Source organism: Numida meleagris, chromosome 4 (assembly GCF_002078875.1).
Source record: "Numida meleagris isolate 19003 breed g44 Domestic line chromosome 4, NumMel1.0, whole genome shotgun sequence".
Lineage (NCBI taxonomy): Eukaryota > Metazoa > Chordata > Aves > Galliformes > Numididae > Numida > Numida meleagris.
In genome coordinates, this window is record NC_034412.1 from 93,373,506 (window position 1) to 93,394,375 (window position 20,870).

Below are 20,870 nucleotides of genomic sequence, written 5' to 3' on the forward strand. Positions count from 1 at the left end.
CAGAAGCTTGAACATCCCCATTTCCTCACACTATCTGAGGAGAAACTGGTGAATCTATTCCCTATCCCTCTGCAGCAACTTGGGAAGTGAAGAGGTGGGCAGAGCATTTTCCATCTCCCAAGCTACTGTGAATACTGGATACAGAGGAGGAAAGGATTAAGACAAGTTCTCAGGAATTACACCCTAAATTGTTCAGTCCAAGAGAGAAGTAATGTGTAGAAAGTCTTAAAATAAGGGGAGTAATTTTTTTTTTTAAAGCATTGATTTTCCTGCAGTTCTACTGACTAAAAACGATATCAGAAACTAAGGCCAGAAAAGGAAAGTAAGCTGTTCTCTGTTCCTTGAGAAATCCATCACAGAATGCATTAAGATGTCTGGGTATGGGGAATTTCACAAAATACTTATAGATGATCGTTTGAAGGGAAGGAAAGTAATTCAAAATTGAATTTCTCTGGAAGGAAACCTTCACTAGCATCTAGAAATCATAAAGATAATATTTCAGGAATTCATAAATATGATGGTTGCTGTGAAAGTTATGCCTCCAATTTTATTCTCTCAGCCCACGATGTCAGAGGCAGGTGCTGGTGGGACAGCAGTAGAGGCTGAACCTTCCCACCAATCTTCCATTACATTTTATTGCTGTGTGACAGATGGCAGCATAGGGCAGTCTGACAGAATGGTGTCTGACACGGAAGTATCTGTGAAGAAAATGTGCACCACTGAATTTCTCTATGGGGATAAAAATGGCACCCAATGACATTCATTGACATTTGTTAAACATTGACAAAGAATAAACAGTGGACGTGAGCCTAGCGAGGCTGTGAGTGGTACATTTCAGCAGTGTTAACAATGACCATGGATCACCTCTATTGGTGCAGGTTTTGAGAAGCGCGGCATGCAGGCTCTTGTTCAGGGCTGGCAAAAATGCGAAGCTAATGGTAGTGACTGTTGAAAAACAGCATTCTGTAGCTGAGAACGTGCTCTACGAAACACTGTTATGGAGCTCTTTGTATCGGTTGTCATTTCCATGGAAATAAATAGGCAACATTACATTCAAAGCAACCTATGTAGCGTGAGATTGTTCTGACCACTTTTTGTTGCTCACTCTGCCAAAAAAAAAAAAAGCTTCTAAATATGCACATTTATTTGGGATTGAGTTGAATCTCTAGAAACAATTCAGCCAAGAATGCTTTCCCCTTCTGTGGGTTACAGTTTTACTGTAACTGTAGGAAAAGAGAGCTGTTCTCCTGACTGGCTTGAATATGCCCTTGTGCAAAGGCCAGCCTTGCGTTATCTCACTGCAAAGTCAGTATGATGGCTGGCAAGGAAAACTTACTGAAATAAACCTACATCAAAACAAGCAACAGAAAACCAAAGAAAACGTAATTTTCCCTATGAATAACCATATGGATTGTTCTCTTCCAGCTCATCATAATCCAACATGTTAAAAATGATGTAATTCGTAACATAATTTAAAATGCTACTCCTTTTATGCTGTGCTGTCTCTCAGAATATATAGCAGTAAGTGCTCCTTGTTGGATTAAACCTTGCCTCCCAACCAAAAACAGATGAAGCAGTTCGTGTAAGGTGAATGGCATCTGCATGTAAACAAAACACAAGAGGTTCACCAACTCTCTCTGTTATTCCTCTGACACCAATGTTTCTTTAGGTATGACTATGAATTAGACTCATAACGTGGTTTGTTTTTACATTTAATTATCAAATATATTAGTGTTCTAGATACTCTCAAATAATTATCACCCTCGCCCAAATATTTTTGCACCAGAGCCTTCTGCTGATAGGCTCCAATCAGTTATGAGTCCCATAAGCAGTGTTTGCATTTGTGAGCAGAAACTTGGAATATCATTATAGCAGACAGCTAGGATATTTACACTTTAAAGCAAGTTATATATTATAACAAAAGCAACACAAATTGAAATTGATTTCATTAGAGGAATTTAACTCCAGAAAAATAATGGCACTGATTTTACTTTAGGGACACTGTTGTATTACAGTGTTGCTTCACTAAATTAAAAATGTTATCAAGTTGGCAGCAAATTCTGGAATGTATTACTGTGCTAACTATAAAGTCTCTTTAATAGCTTAAAGCTCATATATAACAACGGAAAACTATAAAATAAAGGGTCTTTCAGTAAAGATTAGAGGGCAAACATTTTTGAAAAACAAAGAAAAGAAAGAGATAAATGTATTCTGGGAATAGTTTAATGATCCAGTAGCAGTGATGCATTTTGCTTGTACTGTTACAGGAATTGTTTATTGATCGGAATATTGAAATGCCTTAGAGCATTCGCATACTGAACTACAAATACTTGGAATTCTACAAAAGAGATGCATACAAATGTTTGAAGTGCTTTTTTATTATTATTTGTTTTTGAAGAGTAGGGAGCTTCAAAGACCATTCTGAAACTTATGGTGTGAAGAGAAAATAGTCATCAATACACTAGATATTAACTGAAGTTGAAAATCTATTTGACAGTTTCCTATTCCCTTTCATTGGTTGAACCACAGAGGGAAACGAGATGCCTGTCAAGAGCTATCTCAAAGATATATCTTGAATACCAGGAGCATATAGTGGAGCATTTCCTCCTTATCAGCTTCTTCTTTATAAGAGTTACACAAGGGATGCTCCAAAAGTAATATCTCCTATTTTATTTCATTGGCCCACAACATCAGAGGCAGATGTTGATGATATGGCAGTAGAGGCTGAACCTTCTCGTCAATATTCCATTACATGCTGTTGCTGTGCAACAGATGGAGCAGTCTGACAAAATGGAATCTGACATGGAAGCGTTTATGAAGCAAAGATATGCCATCGAATTCCTCCATGTGGAAAAAAATAGCACACATTGGCATGTATCAACACATGCTGAACATTGATGGAGACCAGAGGATGTGAAAACAGTGAGGTGGTGAGTGGTGAAGCACTGTAGAACAGTGTGTCACCTCCACTGCTGTTGATTTTCCTGAGAGCAGCATGCAGCCTCTTGTTAACAGCTGGTGAAAATGCATACCCAGTGGTGGTAATTATGTTGAAAAATAGTATTTGGTAGCTGAGAATGTGCTCTATGAAATAGTGTTGATTTGCTCTTTGTATCTGTTGTAGTTTCCATGGAAATAAATAGGAGGCATTACTTCCAGAGCAACCTACATATATGTGCAAACACATACATATGTATGTGGTGGAATTCATCCTACCTGAAATGACCATATTCCTGTTCACTGTCACTCTTCAGAGACACTGATGATTTCTAAGCACCCAGAAGATCAGTGACGTCGTACATTAAAATGGTAAACTCACTACGTCAAATGCATAAAAATGAGGAACCATCAGTCTTAATTCATGCAATCTGCATTGCAAATATTAAAATCCATCAGGTAACCTAAACAAAATTTGTTTACAGGGAATTAACACACACAAATGATCAGGCTGGCTTCTGTTTGCCATTTTAGAAGGCTAGAGGCTTCCCATAAGTCCTGAATTTTTTCTGTCAGACGCACATCCCAGAAACCCCAGGACACCTCAGATGCTCACAGACACCAATGTCAAGTCACCTGAATTGCTTCCATTGCATAAGCATCATGGGATGGTCTTTCCTTCCATCACAATATTCTAATTTTCTATTTCATACCACATATTCATAAAGTTACCTGGCACTTACCATTATAAAATTCTGATTTCAAATATCTACAGCGTTCAACTTTAGCCACTGAAGCTGAAGTTTCCTATCTCAGGCTCTGTATGAAAAGATTTTGCAAACATGGCACAATAATATTGACAACCAAAAATCACCAAATCACAGAGATCCCACTTTTGCAATATTTTATATCTATCCCTTGAGAAAATCTGTAAATGGCAAACCTTTGAATGCAACATTGTGCCTCTTGCCAAATTTGGTCAAGTTACAGAGATTTGGAAAAGGGAAAAAAAAAAAAATCAGATACATTAAATAAAGTCTTTCAATGCATAAAAGAGACTCTCTCTACCCTAAAGTTCAGTTGTCCCTAGAAGATATAAGAAGCTTTCACCTGATTTAATCAGGTCCTACAGTTCAGATGAAGTAGATTTTTGCTTACTTTCCCAGTGGGCAGCCTGGGACGAGGAACGAAGAGAACGTGAATTAATCTGACTTTTAAGGTGTGAGCAAAAATTATCTGCTGGGCTAAGAGCACCAGCAATCTGATGGAAGCAAAGCAGAAGGAGATTAGAATGATATGGTGAAGCCCAGGAGTTTAGGGGTGAGTCCTAAGGGTCAGGATGGGAGAACACTTCTAATTTATTTTTGAGACACTGCTGCCGCATGAACCATAGGACTGATGAAGCTTAGTGCTCCTTTGACTTCTACATCAGAGACCTCAGCTCAACTCCATCTCCTTGTCACACTCTCCAGACTCTAATGACTCCTGTACTTGCCCTCAGCTCTTCCTTGATCCACCCTGTGAACTGCAATGGTCCTTCGGACAACTTCTAGAGAAAAAGTCGTGAAGGGAAGCAAAGCTGTCAGGACCAGCTAGAATTATAAACTCAGTACACGATGAGTCAGTATAACAGATTGCTTTTCTGCTTTTCCCTCAACACAGGAATTAGCTCAATTTTCACATTAATTTTTCCAAAACGTGCATCAGCTTGCATTTTTATTTTAAAAAAAGATACTGGGAAGTAGGAGAATATGTTTGGACATTACAAGAAGAATCTCTCTGGAAGTGAAATTTGTTTGCCAATATTTTTCCTTTGGAAACCTAGCTTAAAATTATAGCGTGTTGAATATATTTTGTCAGAGAGTAAATTAAAATAGAAGATCTAACATAGGTACAATAATGATATCACGACTTAAGAACTCCAACATAAAAATTTCTTAAAATGTTTAACTTATGGATAAAGAAAAGTCAAGTTGGAAAGCCGAGTATCCATATGCCTATGAATAATATGGCTATATAAAAGCACAATGGATAGAAGAAAAAAAAAACAAGGAATCATTTTCTTATTCAAGTTATTAAATTCCTCAGAACAGAAGAAAAGCAAAATATATATGAATTTTAATAAAACATAGGAGATTCCTCCAAAGGTTTGGCTATTATCAAGGAAGCTGATCCTACAATTTTCTGCCATGAAGCACTCTGAATGCTAAGCATGCACTTAACTTTAGGCACATGAATAGTCCCAAAGGAGCCTTTGTTGTTTTTTTCTTGTTTGCTTTCCTCTGGCTTAAAGTCAGAATTATGAGCATTTTACAGCCCCGAGTCCTGAATTAGTGTATCTTTTGGGGGTGTGTAGGGATAAACAAATACTCCAGTCAGGAGAATTAGAATAAATCTCTAGCACATTATTTAGTTTGTATCTCCCTTCTCAGTGCTGATATGACTAGTAAAAGAGTAATATACAGAGAAAAAATTAGCCCAGAACACCCAGCAACAACCTCTAGAGTACGCTGCATGTAACAGAAGGAAAAGAGCTCCTGGACAGCCACTATTACATCTGAGTGCTCCCATGTTGCCTTTATAGCCTCATTTCAGATTACTCAGTAGATTAGATAAGGAAAACAGGCTGTTTTTGTAACCCTTGCCATGCTGTGAGAACAAACTTCGCAAATGTAGCAACTGTTTTGAGACATTCCATTTCTTCTTCCATCAAATCTTTGTGAACTTGCAAAATTCAGTGCAAAGTCAAGCAAACAGCAAACAGTTTTTCTCCTCCACATGAACATACAAAAATGAAAAGGGGAAATGGTCCTGGGAAATAGACTGCTTTCTAGCCATTTGTCACTATGTTAAGCTTGTCTTCATGCAACGAAAGAAGTCCCTTAAAGAGTGGAACTGAGATTCTAATGACAGCAGCTTAGGATTTATGGCCAGGTATTGACAGGAAGCAAAAAAACTATCTAAAGCTGCAGATGATTTATGAGGCACCATTTCCTAGTAAACGTAAGTGCAATATATGTAGACTTGTAAGAATTATGGTTCTTAAAAACACTTTTAACTACTGATTTTAATTGGTAGTACATTAAATGCATTTCTTTAATGAACAATCGGCACAAGATAGAAAAATATAATGAAAATATGCAATATTCATAATACAAAGTGCAGGAAGGGGGAAAAGTTCAATGCCTGCTGAAGAAAAACATGAAATGTAAAGGGCATCCCAGCTTGTGTGCATTCCTACTTTGCCCAGGGAAGAGCAAAGACCACAGTGACAGCAGCCCTGATGGGTGCTGGGTTACCTGATGCCTCAAGGCACAAAGATAGAGACATCCTTAGGCAGGAGCAACCCTTGGTTCTCTCTTAAGCAGACCTCTTTATACAGAAAAAGAAAACCAAACAAACAAAAAAAACCACTGAAATACAGTAAACTTTCCTGTTTTCAAATGTTATAGGTTTAGCTGCTATGTCATGAAGGAAAAAGCTACCTTATACAAACCTACTGGAAAAATTTATTTATTTTACAAGCAGATCAAACCTACTCCTGACAAAAGTTTATTAGTGCATGGAGAGTTATATTGGGAGCAAATTTATGCCAACAAACTAAAAAAAAAAACACCCAAACCACAAAGTCTAGCAAAATTAATATATTGTAGGTTGAATTTGTATTTAATGCATTCAACAATATTAAGCATAACATACTATAAAGTCAATGTTAAATCTTTCAGACCAGCAAAATCATTCAGAGGCTCCTCAGGGAAGATTCAGTACCACAATAAGTATCAAAAAAGTAAAGGAAGAGAATACAGCAAGTGAATATGGAAAAAGGAGATATGGAAGATGCAGAAAGAAACTTGGGATGACAAAAACTCACTCTCTGAGAAACAATCATTACAACCCGTGTCACCCACAAGTGCAAAATCTCCTTGGGTTATCTGCAAAGCCTCCAGCCATGTGTCAAAGCCTCTAAGAAAAGCTTGACTATTTTATCTATTGTACATTTGAAGAGTCAGGATTCTTAATAGAATTTCACAAGAAACCAGAACATCAAAATTTAGGCCCACAAGCTCTGTGCGGCATCTTAAGGCTAAAGCTGTTTGTGTCCCTTGTACTTGAGAAACACATGTAAGCAATTTTGAATATTGGGTCCCAATAAGAAATAAAGAATAATTCCAGTCACTAACGGTAAACAACAACACCCTCATCTCTTTTATCAGCAGCATCTAAAGATTATATAAGTCAGAATAAATTACAAACCTGTTCACTTCTTATTATTCAAGGACATGTGTTTTTTTTTCCCCCCCTCCCTTCTTCCTCCTCAGTGTATGGGCCTGAGTTCACCACCCTACTTTTCCTTACAATCATCTTCTTTAAAGTCTGACCACACTGAGCTAAAACTCATTTGAAATCAGTGGTATTTTTCAAGCCCGTTAGGGTATTCCTTTCATCTAAGATTAGATCCCTAAAAGTTAGAAGTCTAGTTGACATCCATTTATTGTCCATTAAAAATCATTGAATAAATATCTTAAGAGACAGATCTGTCCTGTTCTAGACAAGGCATCTAAAGGAAACAGGACTGATGACTTCTAGACATATATTGTTGTTCCCTGAGCACAGAGAGTTCAGGAAAAAAATAGCGAAATGTTCGTGATTCAGAAAAATCTGATTTCAAGAACTCCTGCAGTTTTAAAGTTCTACATAAAGGCAAATAGAAGCAATTGGATTTGACTTTCCTGTATAAGAGTATGACACTTCTACAAAAAAAATTATGAGAGACCTAAGCGTAAAATTAATTTTGGACTCAAAAAACAGAACATTGCTTCAAACACATCAAAACTGTATATTTCATTCTGTTTGAAAACCCTCTCTCCTCTGCCTTCTACATTCTCTTTCATAATGCTGTAACACAATGAGAAATGCAGCAACAATCACATAGTAACAAAGTCCTAGACTACACCAAGTGAGGATAAGCTCAAAGGCAACAGCCATAGATACAGAAACAAAAGAAAAATTTTTCTTACTCTTAGAAGGCCTCAGGCACACAGGCATGCATCTCCAGTGATATACCCTTGCCTCCACTGCCAACCCTTAAGTGAGTTCTGGGAAGGAGTGGATCCTAGCTACACCCATTCCAGTCACTCAGGTGCAGTGCATGCACCTGAGCTCCCCGGGGTTGGCCCTGCCTTCCCACCAGGTGCTCAATCACTGCTTCAAGCAGTGACTTAGCATTTCTTATACACTCTTTTAAGAACATAATTTTTCAGAGGAAAAAAAGAACTTAACTAACATTTTCATAGAAACAGAAAAATAATACTCCACCAGTTTTTGGTAATCACTTATCCTTGTGCATGATTGTTTACACTTGAACCATCATGAAGCCATTCTTGTTCATCAAGATGTTAATTGTTTTTGTTTGTTACAGCTAAGCAAAGAAATACAAAAAGAGACTGCTACTGATCAGTTTGTGTCTTATCTGAATGTTGATTCATTTATACTTACAGCTAGTCTATGTATATGAATAGTCTCGGTGCTATTGCCAGTTCTTTTGACCTGTGCTGTACTTGTTTCGGTTTGATTTAGACAGGGCTGTCCATTTAGGATAGGAACATTCTGGTTTATAATTGCTACAGAATTTTATGCAAAAAATCAATATATATATGTGGGAGATAACCTCCTTGCTCTCGTTTCAATATAACTCAAAGTCAAAAAAAGCAAGACTAATCATACAGATGAGTTTGGATTTGCTCTTGGATTGGTATTACTTATTCTTATTAAGCTAGAAGAAGAAGAGCATATAGGTCTGATCTATGATGTATGAGGTGGGAGACCTGACCCTGCAGTCATTCAAGGTCAGGCTGGATGGGGCTCTGAGCACCTGATGGAGCTGTAGGTATCCCTGTTCATTGCAAGGGAGTTGGACCAGGTAGTCTTTAAAGGTTCCTTCCAACTCAAATGATTCAATGATTGATTCTATGATATTACAGACCTTACAGCTATTTTCAGGTTCTTACCTTATAGGTCCAATTCTAATTATTTGGAAGATCTCCAATTCATAATTTTTTCTAAAACTTTTTTTTCCTTATCCTTCCATTTTCTCATCTGTTCTTATATGTTTGTCTATGACATTTTGTTTCCCCAAAAAGTGTTCTGATACCCATCAGAGGCAGAAATGACAGCTCCTGTTTCTGCTTTGCTGCAGGCCTCAGTCAAAGGCATTGAATGGACTTCAAAAGCACTATGTCACTTTTGCTGTGCTGTAGGAATGCAAATAACTTTGGACTTCTGTTTTTTAAACAAATGACTTCTATGGAAGCAAGTGGTAGTCTAGTATATAGGAAATATACCAATGACAGTCAAATTCACAATGCAAATAAGTGTATTTAAAGGGAGTTACAGCAGACAGAAAAGCTTGCAAATCCTTTGTCTCTGTTCCCTTATCTGAAAAAATATATTTCCCCGCAGGATGTATATATATTACAAACAAACACATCCTATCCATGTTATGAGGATCAGTCTTTTGGAACATTTCCTCTAGCATATCCTGCAGGACCTAATTTAGCATCCATTTCAAGGAGATAAAACATATTCTATTTACTGACCATGTTAACAAGAACTAGAAACTTGCACAAAGAGGTACTTGTATCTGCTGCTTTGTTTAAGAGAGCACAGCTTGTGAATGATGTCAGGATGTACATGATCTGGGTCTGGTTCCCACAAGACTTTGAAGATAGTCCCTCATGGGAAATTATTGGTTCAGGTAGACAGTATTTAACAGTAGATACCAGAAATTCATTAATTTTCTAAAGCCTCTACTATAAGGTGCAAATTCAGTTGGAAATAATAAATTGAAAAGGAAGAAAGATAGCCTAGATAGATATATAAGGTGATCATAAGATAACTGTAAGTGTTCGATGTAGTGAAATTTGAAGACCTATTAATTGAGATACCTTCATCAGTATTAGAAAAGCAGTAATACTCTTTGTACTAGGCATTTGTAAGATGTTGTTAGAAATACTGCATACAGTTCTAATCAGCTGCATTCAAAATGTTAAATGTAAACGGGAACAGGGAAATCATTAATTTGCGTAATCACAGGACACAAAAATCCAATTTTAAAATAGATGTTGTGAAGGAATAGAGTTGTTGCTAATAAGATTTGAAGAGGGGGGAATTATTAAAGCAGAACAATACTGTGGACTCAAGAACAACTGTCAATGAAGAAAATTAAGATGAAGAGTAGGCGGGATAGTTAAGAAATCCCAAACATCCTTCCAGACAAGATGGTGAGATCTGGGGAAAAAAAAAAAAAAAAAAAAAAAAGTTCTGTATTGTTTTAAGTCTATGAATTGCTGTTGTCTGTGTCAACAACAAGCTTGAATCACTGATCACTTCTTCCAAATGCATGTTATAGGATAAAATGTCCTTCCATGAAGTACAAAAGGCTGTCAAGCAGGTTAAAAAGCTAAATAAAATGTGTATGCCCATCCTGTTCCAGACTGGTAATATTTTTCCTTTAAAACTATTAATTCTGAAAACGATGTGGCCAATACCTGTAATGGCTGAGAAGGAAGTAATCATGCTAGGAAATACATTTTCACCTTTCAGAAGTGCCAATACAGTGGTGTGATCTCTTACATGAAAGTAGACATTACACATATGGGGAAGGTGGGAATGAATGAGATTCTGGTTTATTCAGATTTCTGTGGAAAACATCAATAATAGATTTTAGGTCCTCACATCTGAGATGTTTAATTTTTTGTTCAACATCAGATGAGTAAGAAGCTGTGCTAAAATGAGTAACAAAAGACACTTCATAGGTGATACTGCACGTAGCTTTGCTATGTTTTACCCTCAAAGAAATGGATCTCTTTGTAAAGACAGAGATCATGCCTTTAGTTTCCAAAGCTTATTATGAATGTCTGCAAATGTATGGCAGTTATGCATGGAAAATCTTTAGAATATCCAAGCTACAAAGCTGCATGAACTATTTTCTCAAACTGTGTTTCTTCACAAGCCTACGTCATGCACGAAAAACTGTGAATACTTACCTGCTGTACAGCTGGATGTTAACTGTAGGAAGGCATGGCCACTAGAACACAACTACTTTTGCAAAGCTGAAGTCTGAGCAGTCATAACTGGTGTATGGATCTCCCGTAGGCAGGTGGTCTAGATTTTTTTTCCTTGACAAGAAATTTTTAGTAACAAATGTATTTTTCCACTAGAATATACAGTACAAAACTTTCATCTGATTTACCATGCATTATGCAGTTGCCCTGTAGTACAGCAGCTATACATGCCAGGAATGTAATGATATGGTATTTATAGATCGTCTTCCTTCTTTTTTTCTTCGATTTTTGAAAATGAGAGGTAGGTGCTGGAGAGAATTTATGACTTAGAAGTAGTAAATTTTGAATTTTATTCTACTTCAGGACTTCATATATATATATATATATATATGCGCAACGTATATATATATAGACGACTAGGCCACTGAGAAGCATGCAGTGCACATCCATGAAGAAACTGCATTGTTACCCACAGGTCTCCCATAAACATTATGCATATCTATAGGGAACTGAAGCAGATTTCCTTTAAGGCAGGAAAAGCCCTTCTGAGTGCAATTAACCACATCAAATTGAATTTTTATCTATTTATTTCCAAAGGATCTGCCCTGTGTGTATTTACTTGTTTGTGTTCTTTTATGCTACATTGTTTTGCTCGAAAATAATATCATTCACTTCAACTTTGTTACAAATTACAGCCCTCCGGGGGGATTAGTCAGGAGCTTCATGCAATAAACCTAAAACAAAGTGGAGGAAATATCAGCCAGTGATTAATCACGTATAGCCCTCAAAAAGAGTTTTCTAATTCCTTTCCCACATCTCACGTGCAGTCTGAGCAAAGCTGAGTTTATCTGTGGACTGGCAACAGTATACATTGTGGAGGTGAAGAGAAGATAAGCCAAGACTCTTTATTACATTGCTGCTGGCAAAATGAATACCCTGAAGGACTTGAATTGGCTGCTTTCTGCAGAAAGACAAAAATAGCTCTTAAGTTTTTCACCACAGGAAAAAAAAAATGAAGCCACCACATTTGGAAAAGAAAAACATTGTAGGTCACTGAAGTGATCTTTTCTCACCCACTGCAAGGTTTGTGCCTGCACGGTTTACTCAGTGGATTTCAGAGCATCTTGAAGGCTGCATTGGAGGACCTTCAGGTGTGTTCTTGAGATTAAAAGTGATGATGGGTATATACCTTAGAGTTTGGCACATCCTCTTGAATCTAATGTTGAAAATTCTGAATAATTTCCAGTTCTTCAGGAGATGCTCTAGGGAGCTAAGTGACTCATTTTACATTCTCACAACCTCAGACTAAATCCCTGTGTTGACATCACACCATGTCAAATTGACACTTAACTCAGCTGTTGGATGTAAGGACCTGACTGATTTCTTTTTTTTTTTTTTCCCTGTGTGGAGCCAGGGGTTGCTCTTGATGATCCTTGCGGGTCCCTTCCCACTCTGGATATTCTGTGCCTCTATGATTTTCATACACAGTGGACCAGGAGAGGAAAGTAAGCTTCAGCCCTAGAGCTAAAGTAAATAAATGAACACTGTTTGTGATGCTGTAATATGCACCCACAGTGCTAACTAAGGGTGACTTGTTTCTACCAAACTGGCAGGTCATCAGGGACTAAGAGTCTGTTCTGAACAACTTCCCAGTGTCTGGGAATTACTCAACAGGAGCAAGTACCCATGAATTTGGAAACCTGTTGCTGCAGTGATAAGGTCAGATTGTCACACTGGATCAAAAATGTGACCACGTACCACTAAAAGAGCAGCTCACCAGCAAATGTGCCACATCTCAAGGATCACATGCTTCCACTACCACAAAACTGCTAATGGCCATCTGTAGCTAGTGGGAGAAATTGGCTTTATAACTGTTAGTGATCATCATGAACAAACTAAGAGTTACACTTAATATTGAATGCCTGGCAGAGCTCACATTGGAGCACATGTGAAGATGTCAGAATGCCATCATGAGAATGGACTAAAAGGAGACACAAAGATTGCCAGATTACCACTGCAGGGGATCTGTAAAGCCATCATCATATATTGGGGCCTGTAGCAATTCTTTCATGGTGTAAGTGTACAATTCCTAGATATGGTACTTTTAATGGCAGTGCAAACATGCATCTAAACATGCAGAGTGAGTACCCACTTCTATTTCTGCCTGGAGCTGAAATACTGAGCAATGAGCAGTATAAACAATATACTATTCTCCATCGCTACCTTGGTTAAACAGATGAAATTTGCTCTAAAGCTATCTGATGTGAAAATTTCAATGACCTTATGGAAAACAAGAGACAATGTGACTTCACAAACTACTCTGTTATCTAATTAGGATACATTTACTCTAGCTTCTTTATTATATTCTGCTTCATACATAACATTATTTGCTGCTTATGTTGGTTGTTGTCCAGACTGTAAAACTAAAGTCTTCCACAGCAAGCCATGTCTATCCATGTCTAAGGCAGCAGTGCAAAAGAGGTTGCGAAATGGCTTTTTCTGCCTTAGCTCCATGTGCATGACAGGACAGCCATGGCAAGTCCATTTCAGTCTGGTTCCATCACGCTCTGAAAAAGGTACCTATGTGTGAAAGACTCATACCTACACAGAATGCAGCTCTAGGAATGACATGATCTCAGGCTTCTCTAGCCACAAAAGAATTTGGATTTTTCTTTCAGTTAACTGAGTCTTATTACGATGTCATTCTTGTTCCTTTTCTGGTCTCCTTGTACCAGAACTAAACAAAGCAATTAAAAATGTTCAGGACTCCATATAATTCATTTATAAAACAGGAGTGTGCTGTTCATTTCTAACACAGACATGTGCATGGATTACTCACTTGTTTTACAAGCATTATGTAGCACACAATTCCCTTGTTCCAGAAGTTAAGACCTCAGCAACAGACATTTTGTTTAGAACTGAAATTTGGCATGCATTGCTTCATTCATAAGCATAATTCTTTTGGCAAATTGCCTTTTATTCTTCAACAAGTCTTCTTTATGAACATGGCTTTTTAGTCCCTGCATTTCTCCTTCGCCTTTTTAGTTAAAAAGCCTTTTTTATATAAAATAAAAAAGGAAAATACACTTGAGTTGATACTTTTTACTTCATGGAAAGTAAAGCAAAGCCTCTACTTTATTCTTTCTTAATGTATGCTCAAGAGAAAATGTTTTGCCTTGTTTCTAATCATTCTCAATCTCTGATACTTCTTTCCATCTCCGTTTGAAATACAGGCAGTAAAAAAATCTGCATTTAAATAGTACACATCAATGTTTTAATCCCTCTGTGCATTTCAGTATAAAAATTAAATGTTAATAAAACATTAACCTTTAGTAAGAGCCAAACTGCAAATGTAGTTGGACTGTATGTCAGACTGTTTATTTTAACAGAGAATCACAAAATGGATTCTGAAAAATCCACAAGTAAGTGAAGTTAGGATTGTCAAGAATCCTGTGTTGTTCAGTGTAGACATATGGGATATTTTTGTTGAGAGAGCTTTGGGCTTTCCTGCGCCAAAGACGACTCTGTGTTAGATAGCCTCTTTATCCCACAAATGTGGAGCGATGCTGGTTGTTTCCAGAAGAAAACAAAAGCATTTTGGTTAAAAGAGCTGTTAACATCAACATCCAAACAGCTATGAAGTTTGAGAAACAACATACTGCTTCTTCATTGGATGGGGCACTTGGCAACTGGGCCTAGTGGGTGATAGCCCTGCCTGTAGCAGGGAGATTGGAACTAAATGATCTTAAAGATCCTTTCCAACCCAAATCATCCTATGATTCAGGCATAAATTGTGATGGAGGTAATTCCTGGAGAAAATCAGGAGTCTCGCATGTGGTAAGGCACATTCCCATGACCATAAAGTCAAATAAGGGTCCAAACCCATGACTATGCTGCTCCTTCAGGCATGGATTGTGTGCAAATTACATTACAAAATACTGGGGCTGGCAAAGTTTGAAATGCCTCTTTACTACTGTCCAACTTAGATTTCACTCAGGCCTGTCAGTGTCTCTCTAGTCATTCTAGATCAAGTCTAACCTTCTATCTTTTGTTCATGTACAGTATAAGCCACTTGCATAAATGGAAGGTAGTAATTCAGAACCCCATATACCCCAAGCAATGAAAGACTTTTCTCTCCCCACCAGGAGAGGATGACAGGATAAATCAAATCAGGATTCTGCGAAGTATGTGGGAAAAATGGTGATGTAGTCCACAAAAAAAAGCTTAGGAAAGATGGATACAAACTGGGATACTTTCCATAACACAGTAGTTAGTCCTTCAGCAACTTTTAATGCACTCATGGCAGCATAAGATTTACAGAAGCACTCATATTTGGAGACCAAAAACAGATATCAATGAAGTAAGAAGAGCAAGTAATTGTGCAGCAATGTTTTTCTCTTTTTGCCAATAAATATCCTTTTTGTCAGAGTTCAAAGAGAGTTATAATTACTCTGAGTTACCTATAAACAGATTTAAAGAGTAAATGGGGAAATTAATCTAACCTTAAGCCACCTAGAAGTTAGATATGCATATCTGAGCTAGTTAATCTGAGTTTCCTTTAAAACCACTGGGAAAATATATATATATAAAGGAACCTCTGATGGAAATTCATCCAGTGCCTGTAAAAAAGAAAATAATAATAAACCTAAAATGTACTATGTTATGTTGAGATAGATAATCCTCTGGAGGAACGCGCTTCCTGGCTTGGTCTCAGACTTCTAACATGTAAGCAGTAATAACAGAGTAGATGAACCCTACTTTGGATTAAAATTTTCTATGAAGTTTCATTCAATATTCTTATCCATCCTTTTGCTTCCCAAGTGTATTTACACAATAGAACGGAGAAATTGTCCTCTTAGCCTATGAATGCTACTTGACTTGTCATAAGATGTTACTTTCATTTTACACAAGGCCAGCTGATAAAATTTGACAATCTTGTATCGAGTGTGAAATTATTCATATAACTCCAGGTTTTACTGCTTCTCGTGCCATTTTTAATCAAATTCCTTTTACATATTTATTATCTTCCTCAGCTGGTGACATGATTCAAAGAATAGAAATCATTGCAGAACTGTGGACTGATTTCACCAAACACTTATACGAAGTTTAGCCCAATATCATTAAAGCAAAATACGCTCTAAAGTAATGAAATGGGGGAAGGTAATCAGACCTAGCATATTTTAATGTGGACCTGAACTCTGTGTGTATCTTTAAAAATACTCATTTCAATAAAATGAGATTACAGATTTCAAACATCACCCATCAAAGGTGATCCCTTTCTTAAACTATCTATTTAATTGCCTATCCCCATTCTTTTTACTTTTGTTGCAGGTTGTAAGCATGTATACCATAGCTTTTATCCCAAAAGTATTTGCTTTCATATCACTGACAGACCAAGAGAAGTGATCCTTCCCCTCTACTCAGCCTTGGTGTCCGAGGCCATGGCAGGGAGTAGAAATTTTAAGGTCCTTTCCAATTCTGAAATAACACTGAACTTGCTTCTGAACTGAATTATCATACTCTAACGCTGCATGGTTCATGTAATGAAAGAAATCAATCTATATTGAATATTACTTAGATATAATTGCTGAAAAGGAGTGTCACAATTGTGTAGAAGACCTTTCAGGTTAATTGTGTAGCAACTCAATAACCTGCAAATTGTTTTTCTGTGTTATCTTGTTCTTTATATTTCAAACTACTGTCAATAAGCCTCCAGACAGGTGAAAGAATAGCATTTAGGTGGGTACTGTGGTAATATAAGAAAATTTGATAGGTACAAGCAATGTCCAGAAGACTGAGTCAAACACACACAGTGTACTAGATGCCGTGAAGGACCAAAGAAGACAACTGAATTGAATCCAGAAAGCAAACCCTCTCCCACATCTTCTACTAAGTGTTGTCAATGACTTTGAGAAGTGAGAAGAGTCTGACAATGTCAAATAACATTGGCTTAAAAAAAGTTTAACCTTGCTGTATCTAAGAGCAGCAGGGATCTTGGACAGATTTCCGCAGGAATGAATATCTGTCCAGATATTTTAATAACATTTAAAAATCTCTCAGAATTATCCTTAAATCTCCTAATGTTTAAATCCAAAAGTATTACACAAAGAATGACTTGCTACCTTTTCTTTTCTTTTCTTTTCTTTCTGGATGAAAATGATATGCATTTACATAATTATACACATACATACAAGGTTGCTCTGAAAGTAGTGCCTCCTATTTATTTCCATGGAAACTATAACAGACACAAAGAGCACAATTACACCATTTGATAGAGAAAATTCTCAATTACAAAACACTAATTTTCAACACAGTTACCACCATTAGCTATGCATTTTCACCAGCAATGAATAAAAGCCTGCAAGGCACGCTTGTAAAAATTTACACTAATGGAGGTGTCCCATTGTCACTGTCACTTCTGCTGAAATACTCACTGCCTCACTGAGCTCACATCCACTGCTTTGTCTCCAGAAATGTTCAGCAAGCATTGACAAATGTCAATGGGTGCCATTTTTTCTGCATGGAGGAATTCAATGACACACCTTTGCTTCATATGCACTTCCGTGTCAGATACAATTTTGTCAGAGTGCCTACCTGCTGCCATCTGTCACACGGCAACAAAATGTAACAGGGTATCTGTGGGATGGTTCACCCTCTACTGCCATCCCACCAACATCCATCTCTGACATTGTGGGCCAACATAATAACGTAGGAGGCATTACTTTCAGAGCAGCCTGCATAAATCCATATACTCCCCAGTTACCTACAAGCTTATCCAAAATACATCATTTAATTAAAAAAAATAGAAAGTAGAACTGTGCTTTTGACATAATTAAAACTTATGATACCTCTCTAAAAAAAAAAAAAAATTCAAACATTATCCAGCTTGCACGGAGAATTCTACAGGAATTATGTTTGCTTGTTCCTTGGCTTCTAACTTCCCTGTTTTCTCCTGCAGCTGTTCTGCTGAGGAATGTCAGACACTGGTAGCTACCACTATTAGGTCTTTTTAGAGCAAGATGTCAGAGCAGCTAAACTCTCACCTGGAGCCCTTAGTTTCACAAAACTTTGTGAAGTACAGCATGTGTTCTGTGATGAACGTAAGAAACATGGGGCAGGGGGAGCATAGGCAAACAGCCAATTTCATGTTTTAGGAAGGAAAAAAATAAATTAGGAGATGAGCCAAAAAGAAAAGTTTTGTATCAGATTTAAGAAATCAAACTATTTCAGTATCGATGTTTTGCCTTTTTTGAAGCCTTCTGGATTGGCAAATTTTGGAGTTAGAATTGGGTAGAGAGATTAGAATGGAAACTAAGCAAATCTAACGGTGCTGCCAGGATTGTTAATGCCAAGACTCTTAATCCAAACAGCTCTGCAGCATTTGGCAACAATCAATTCCATTTGCAAAACAGGAGAGAGAGAAAAATAAAAATAAAAGAACTGAGCCATTCTATAATTACCATCTAAGACTCAGTTCCTAGAAGAGCTGAAAGAAGGTCACACTGAACTAGAGGCCAAAACTCACTGCTCTTGATCTTCTGAGCACCTCTAATTTACAGTGTTGGAACCACTTTGCAAATTCTCCTTGCCTGTACTGAGAACAGGATCACACATACTTGTTTCAGTGATATTTGGGAGCTTTCTCTTGGAACACCAATTCCTAGTGTTGGTAAAAAGAACCATAGGTAATACTGAAAGCAATTTGGCTACAATTTAGGAAACAGTTATACTATTTCCAAGGAGAATGGAAACTAGAGATCTGAATCATCTAAATTAATAGGCTCATTGGAAAGGAGTTGAAAAAGAGGTTAGCCAAGACCTTTGCTGTTAGAAAACATGGAATTTATGGTTCGATATAACCAGCTGTGTATGTCTTCAAGGCTTTATGATGTAGTCTGAAGCCAAGTGTTGATGTGTGGTAAATTTAAATACTAAGAAAGCAGATTTAGGATGAATATACCACACACACACACACAAGACAGAAATCTCGTTAGCATGCTAAAGAAATAACTGAATATTTATTCCTAGGATGATGTGGGGTAGGGGTGAGGGGAAAGAACAGAAAGAAGAGCTGAAGGGGAACATTTGCTGTTGGTAAAATTTATTGCAGTATTAAAAATTATTAAAGAGTGTACCAATAGTGTATCGCATACAAGAGATTCCATAGCACATCTACTAAATCAAAGTTCCTGTATACCTAGTAAATATAATAACTAATCCGTGATATTCTACCACTTGAGCATGTTGAAATAAAACTTTTCTCCTTAGCCTTGTTTAAGGAAAATCTATTTGAAGAGTCCTCCAAAGATAAATCCTGGGTCAGATCTACAGCTGTGGTTACAGCTGAATTAGCCTTTTTAATTCTCTCCTCTGCCCTGCTCAGTTCATTCCGACGTTCTTTAGTTTAAATTGGTAAGTGGGAACTTTCCAAATACTGATAGAAAGTTTGCTGAGAAAACATTGTGAGCATTTGGCTGCTTATCTAAATGGCGTCCCAGTTTCCTCTGAATAGGAGAACTCTTACAAGGAAGGGATTCAAGAGCTGAACACGTTTCATTTCCTGAAAAGGCAGTTAAAAGGGTATTAAATCACTGTTTACAAGTACTTATGAGGGATACAAGGCACTAGATACTGCATTTTTATATCACAGAATACATAGGGAGTTACTGTTGTGAACTTACCTTCTGACTGTATTAAAATATAAGTAGAAGGTCTATATGAGCAGTCAGAAAAGGCATCTAGGGAAAGCAAGAGTAGTTACTGCTATCATTTTTAAAGCTTTTTAGGTATACATGAAATAAAATCTTTCAGTATATAATCAGATAGATAAATAAGATAGCAGCAGACAGTGAAATCAGAGAACGTCCTTTGCCAGGAGATCTTTTCAGTGTTTAGCCCATCTAATCAGCCAATTGAAATAGAAAGAATACTACTTACAGCAAAATGGTTTACTTTCAGTTCCAGGCTATTGGCACCACGTTGAGGAGCAGAATTTGATACACGGAGTTTAATAGAATTGAAAAGCATCTGTTGTGTCCCTTTGCCAGTTAGAGACTATCTTCACACACCTGAAATAAGTAAATGAAGCACCCATTAATAATTCTCCAAGGAGCAGCCACTTTAAAGGCATAGGACTGTATTTCAGAAATTCTGTGCTACCAGCACCTAAGTCAATTTTACAAGTGGTGAAAGAGCCAAAGGGTTTGCAAATGGCTGTGTTGTTATGCTTACAACCCTAAAGTGATAGATAAAATGCCTGCTGAAAGACCAGGGCAGTGTTTGGTGTGGTACATCTCCCAAACCTGTCCACCTTCTCTCATCTGCTGCAATCTGTGTTGCAGGTTGCATTTACAGCATTGTGTTTTATAGCTGCTGGGGGAACTTTATTCCACAAACGTGTCTGATTTTGAACCCATCTATGCAGCTGACCCTCTAAAAACCCTGTGGCATGGAATTCTGCAATGTAATAATTCACTGAATGAAAAAGTACTTCATTTTATTAGCTTAAAACCAGCTTATTCTTGCTGCTTTGATTTGGTTTGGTTTTATTTTCTTCTAGGAATGAGTAATACAAGAAATTTCCTCTGATCGTTCCTCATTCTCCTTTTCCATGCAGCTCATAATATTGCATCTCTACATGAAACTCTGTCTGCCTTTTCTCATCTGAAAAGTCCTAAACAACTTTCTGGCTCTTTATAGAGAAGGTATTTCATGACTTTGCTCTTATCTGTCTTTTTTTCTTTGTGGTATTTCTTTTCCTTTTCTTTTTTTTTTTTTTCAGATGAAGAAAAGAAATTCTATACAAGCACAAAATACGGTCCCACTACAGAGTATTATTCTTTTACTTTGGCATAATGCTTTTCATATTTT

General features: G+C 37.2%; 2 long non-coding RNA genes across 2 annotated transcripts; both read right to left on the reverse strand.

The window, feature by feature from the left end:
- On the reverse strand, window positions 662–8,016 carry LOC110397769. The gene is made up of 3 exons (XR_002437960.1): window positions 7,956–8,016; window positions 3,217–3,318; window positions 662–698 (listed from the first exon to the last, which is right to left on the reverse strand). It is a non-coding gene; the product is annotated as an uncharacterized LOC110397769 (long non-coding RNA).
- LOC110398969 lies at window positions 19,034–20,059 on the reverse strand. Its single transcript, XR_002438779.1, has 3 exons — window positions 19,938–20,059; window positions 19,682–19,738; window positions 19,034–19,560 (listed from the first exon to the last, which is right to left on the reverse strand). It is a non-coding gene; the product is annotated as an uncharacterized LOC110398969 (long non-coding RNA).